The 5,659-nt window shown below is 46.5% G+C and overlaps 1 long non-coding RNA gene across 1 annotated transcript in view; it reads left to right on the top strand.

The window, feature by feature from the left end:
* Positions 1-3,523, top strand: part of LOC108314688 — a 38,715-nt gene extending 35,192 nt beyond the window's left edge. Inside the window, exon 3 of the long non-coding RNA XR_001829607.2 lies at positions 3,443-3,523. This is a non-coding gene — a long non-coding RNA (uncharacterized LOC108314688). The remainder of the gene's footprint in view (positions 1-3,442) is intronic.
* Positions 3,524-5,659: the final 2,136 nt, after the last annotated feature.

Raw genomic sequence — 5,659 nt, 5'->3', positions numbered from 1 at the left:
TTGGAGACAGAGTTTAGCTCTTGTGGTCCAGGCTGCAGTGCAATGGCATGATCTCAGCTCACTGCAACCTCTGTCTCCCAGGTTCAAGTGATTCTCCTGCCTCAGCCTCCTAAGTAGTTGGGATTACAGGTGCCCGCCACCACTCCTGGCTAAATTTTATACTTTTAGGACAGACGGGGTTTCGCCATGTTAACCAAGCTGATCTTGAACTCCTGTCCTCCAGGGATCTGCCCGCCTTGGCCTCCCAAAGTGCTGAGATTACAGGTATGAGCTATTGTGACTGGTCCTCACAGCAATTTTTTTCCTTTTTCTTTTTTGAGACAGGGTCTCACTCTGTCACCAAGCTGGAATACAGTGCGACCTCCGCTCACTGCAACCTCCCCCTCCCAGGTTCAAGCAATTCTCTTGCTTCACCTTTTTGAGTAGCTGGGACTATAGGCAAGTGCCATCATGTCCAGCTAGTTTTTTTGTGTTTTTAGTAGAGACAGGTTTTCACCATGTTGGCCAGGATGATCTCAATCTCTTGACCTCATGATCTGCCCGCCTCAGCCTCCCAAAGTGCTGGGATTACAGGCGTGAGCCACGGCGCTAGTGATAGCAAATTCTTTAAAGGTGTGTTAAAGTTCAGAGTTACAGATTTGCAGTAGATTGTCCAGCCCTATGCAGTCCATGTCCTGCCCAATGGAGACACGAGCTGTGTCTGCTTCAGAATGCAGGCAGAACCGGCTTCTCTCATTCCTTCAGCTGTAAATCTACTCACCAGTCCTGCATGCCTTTGTGAGATCTTTCTAAATCTCTTTTATCCCACTTGCATTTTTTTAACTATCAAATGCATAAGGTTCTTAGTCTTTGAAAAGTGATGATCTGTGTACAGCACAGTATATTACTAAAATATCTGACCAGCCAGGCACGGTGGCTCATGTCTGTAATCCTAGCACTTTGGGAGGCCAAGGTGGGTGGATTGCCTGAGGTCAGTAGTTCAAGACCAGCCTGGCCAACATGGTGAAAAAATAAATAAATAAAATAAAATATTTGACCAACAAAAACATTCCCCTGCTCTGACCATGCTGGATAAACGTTTTCTGCACCCCGTTATGAGTTGTTGGGGCCGTTATTCATTCACTGTCTTTTTGTTTTTTGTTTTGAGACAGAGTCCCACTCTGTCGCCCAGGCTGGAGTATAGTGGCGTGATCTCGGCTTACTGCAACCTTCACTTCCCGGGTTCAGGTGCTTCTCTGGTCTCAGCCTCCCCAGTAGCTGGGACTACAGGGCTGCACCACCACACCCGGCTAATTTTTGTATTTTTGGTAGAGACGGGGTTGTACCATGTTGGCCAGGCTGTTCTTGAACTCTTGACCTTGTGATCTGCCCACCTCAGCCTCCCAAAGTGTTGGGATTCGAGGTTTGAGCCAGCACACGTGCCCTGAGCACCTGGCTTCTTAAGCCCAGGAACGAGCTGTTTTCCAGCCTGATAATCCCACAGTCAACAATGTCTGCTTAGGGTTCATAGTGGCAGGCCCTGAAATTCTGGCTGCCTGGCCATGGAAACAGATCACACTGAAACCCCCCTAATTGTAAAAAAGAAGGGCTTTTTTTCCCTCACTGTTCCTCCACAGACTCTCATCACAAACCATCTGGAGAAGGCCAGATGTGTACACTTCACGGAAATGTGGTCCTGAAACCTTCATTCTGAGTGCAGTGCTAACCACATCCTCCCATTCTTGGCAACACTAGTGAATGATACATTAGTACAGAGCACGTGAAATGCAGCAGACACATCTACGCCAGAATCTGAGGGTTGCTATGGTTTTTTTTTTTTTTTTTTTTTTTNGGAGTCTCACTCTGTTGCCCAGGCTGGAGTGCAATGGTGTGATTCTCAGTTCACTGCAACCTCTGCTCCCGGGGTTCAAGCAATTCTCCTCCTGCAGCCTCCTGAGTAGCTGGGATTACAGATGGCTGCCACCGTGCCTGGCTCATTTTTTTTGTGTGTTTTTAGTAGAGACAGGGTTTCACCGTCTTGGCCAGGCTGGACTTGAACTCCTGACCTTGTGATGCACCCACCTCGGCCTCCCAAAGTGCTGGGATTACAGGCATGAGCCGCTGCCCCCAGCCCAGGGTTGCTGCTTTGGAAGAAGCACACCCAAGTTTATACTAGGAATCTCGGCTGGAAAATTGGTTCATTACTGCCCAGTATTTCAAAGATACACCAGAACAAACATTCCTATCATCTGATTTCCAATAAGTCAGGATGTTCCCACTCACAACGTTTCCTCTATGGTATAACAATACTCTAGAAACTCAGCGCATTGTGATAATTCACGTGCTGAGCGTCTCTTGCAGGAGACTTTTAATCTCCCTCTGGCCTTGCCTTATTCACCTTAGGTCCCAGGATCAAAATGTTGGACTCTTTGTTAAATGTTAAAAAATTATTGATAAACAGGACCGGGCGCAGTGGCTCACACCTGTAATCCCAGCACTTTGGGAGGCCAAGGCAGGCGGGTCACGAGGTCAAGAGATTGAGACCATCCTGGCCAACATGGTGAAACCTCGTCTCTGCTAAAATATAAAAATTAGCTTGGCGAGGTGGCGTGCGTCTGTAGTCCCAGCTACTTGGGAGGCCGAGGCAGAAGAATTGCTTGAACTCAGGAGGCGGAGGTTGCAGTGAGCCGAGATCGCACCACTGCGCTCCAGCCTGGTGCCTGGCAACAGAATGAGACTCTGTCTCAAAAATAAAAAAAAAATTATCGATAAACAGTGAATGAAGGCTGGACACTGGCTCACACCTGTGATCCCAGCACTTTGGAATACTGAGGGAGGCAGATCACCTGAGGTCAGGAATTCAACACCAGCCTGGCCAACGTGGGGAAACCCCGTCTCTACTGAAAAACACTAAAAATTAGCTGGGCGTGGTGGTAGGCATCTATAATCCCAGCTATTAAGGAGGCTGAGACAGGAAGAATCGCTTGAACCCAGGAGGCAGAGGTTGCATCTAGCCTGGATGACAGAGCAAGAGTCCATCTCAAAAAAATAAAAAAACAAGAAGCCAGATGCCCAAAACATTGATATTATAGGATTAAAAAAATCTACTTACTTTGAGAATCGTCCGTGTCTTGAAGTATTTGGTCAAGGAGTTTTACTTTTTCAAATACGTACTTCGCAACAGGTTTGCATGGCTTTGATCCCTGTATTCCCTCTGTCTGGCATCTCTGATTACTGCATGCAGGAAAGGGAGGCTTTGGCTGTGTTTGGGTAGGGTTAGGGCACACAGCCCTGGGAGACAGGCGCGGACCTGCAGTGTCGCACAGGGGGCGTGTTGGTTCCGTGGCTTCCTCACAACCAGCCCCTGGCTCCCGATAGGAAGTTAAGAGCTGCTTCTGAGTCTGCAATTAGCATTTCTGGCACAGCTTCTGTCTTCTGTTCCGTTTTCTGTGCTGTTTTCCAGGTTTTGGTACTTTCTTCTCCCCTGTCTTTGCATCTGATATCTTACAGAATGTCCTTGATCTTCACGCGCTGCTTCTGAGATCAGTGGTAAAGAAGACAGGGACCCAGACGGAGGGAGCGAGGCCGTGTGCACCACGCTGAGGTGAGTGTAAAGCGGGGCTTTACCCAGACGGGTCGGAGGAAACACCCCGAACGTGGGAGTGGTGGTGTGCGGCGAAGAAGTCGACAAGTGACTTGGAGGTTTCCTTCACCATACTCCTCTGCATTTCCCAAATTTTGAAAATGAGTGTATATTAATTACACACTAAAAAAACATCATTTACGACCATAATTGCAGCGCTTTGGGAGGCCAAGGCAGGCAGATCATTTGAGGTCAGGAGTTTCAGACCATCCTGGCCAACACGATGAAATCCCATCTCTACTGAAAATACAAAAAAAATTAGCCAGGCGTGGTGGCGGGCACCTGTAATCCCAGCAGGAGAATCACTTGAACCTGGGAGGCAGAGGTTGCAATGAGCCGAGATTGTGCCTCTGCACTCCAGCCTGGGTGACAGAGTGAGGCCGACTAAAAAATAAAAAATTAAATTAAAAAATAAATAAAATAACATTAATATTTAAATTCATGTTTTTTTATTTTTAAAATTTTTTTTTAAAAGATGGGGTTTCACCACGTTGGTCAGGCTAGTCCTGAACTCCCAACCTCAGGTGATCTGCCTGCCTTGGCCTCCAAAGTGCTTGGATTACAGGCGTGAGACACCACGCCCGGCCAATATTTAGATTCATGTTAGTGAAACTGCAGAAAAAGATAAAATCATAAAGCAGTTAGGGAAAAAATATTCTTTCCTGAAAGATCTCTGGAAAATATCCAGATAACTGGAAGCTAAAAAATACACTTCTAAGTAACTATGGGCCTAAGAAGAAATCAAAAGGAAATTTAGGAAGTGTTTTGAACTGAATGAAAATAAAAATGCAACATATCACAATCTGTGGGATGCAGCAAAAGCAATATTTAAAGGTAAATTGATAGCACTAAGCTTTTAAAGGTCTGAAGTCAGTGACCTCGGCTTCTAAGTTAAAAAACTAGAAATAGGCGGGGTGCAGTGTTTCATGCCTATAATCCCAGCAGTTTGAGTGGCCAAGGGGGGAAAGTCACTTGTGGTCAGGAGTTTGAGACCAGCCTGACCAACATGGTGAAACCCCATCTCTACTAAAAATACAAAAATTACCTGGTGTGGTGATGTACACCTATAATCCCAGCTACTCAGGAGGTGGAGGTTGCTGTGAGCCAAGATCATGCCACTGCACTGCAGACTGGGCGACAGACTGAGACTCGTGTTTAAAAAAAAAAGGAAGGAAAGGCCGGGTGCAGTGGCTCACACCTGTAATCCCAGCACTTGGGGAGGCCAAGGCAGGCAGATCACCTGAGGTCAGGAGTTCGAGACCAGGCTGATCAACATGGAGAGATCCTGTCTCTACCAAAAATATATAATTAGCCGGGCATGGTGGTGCATGCCTGTCATCCCAGCTACTTGGGAGGCTGAGGCAGGAGAATCGATTGAGCCCGGGAGGTGGAGCTTGCAGTGAGCCAAGATGGTGCCATTGCACTCCAGCCTGGGCAACAAGAGTGAAACTCAAAGAAGAAGAAGAAAAACAAAAAAAGAAAACAAAAGAATAATAGAGAAAAATTAGTAAAATAAAAATTTGGATTCTTTGAGAAAATTGATAATGCTGAGTTGATAAACCTCTAACTTGGCCTAGGCTGATCAAGAAAAAAAAAAAAAAAACGAGAGAGAGAAGGGACAAATTACCAACATGAGGAGTGAGAGAGATGACATCACTATAGAGTTACAGGCAGGAAAAGATTAATCAGGGACTATTATGACAGTTTTTTTGCCAATAAATGCAACATATAATTTATAAAATGGACAAATTCCTAAAAACAGACAAACTATTGGCTGGGTGTGGTGACTCACGCCTGTCGTCCCAGCCCTTTGGGAGGCCGAGGTGGGTGGATCATGAGGTCAGGAGTTCAAGACCAGCTGACCAAGATGGTGAAACCCTGTCTCTACTAAAAATACAAAAATTAGCCAGGCATGGTGGTGGGTGCCTGTAATCCCAGCTACTCGGGAGGCTGAGGCAGAGAATTGCTTGAACCTGGGAGCCAGGATCGCACCCTGCACAACAAGCAAGACTGGGCAACAGAGCAAGATTGTATCTC

The sequence above is a fragment of the Cebus imitator genome, unplaced genomic scaffold, assembly GCF_001604975.1.
Source record: "Cebus imitator isolate Cc_AM_T3 unplaced genomic scaffold, Cebus_imitator-1.0 Scaffold159, whole genome shotgun sequence".
In the NCBI taxonomy this organism is placed as follows: Eukaryota; Metazoa; Chordata; class Mammalia; order Primates; family Cebidae; genus Cebus; species Cebus imitator.
Note: the sequence above shows the minus strand (reverse complement) of the source record. Positions and strands in the feature narration are given on the sequence as shown.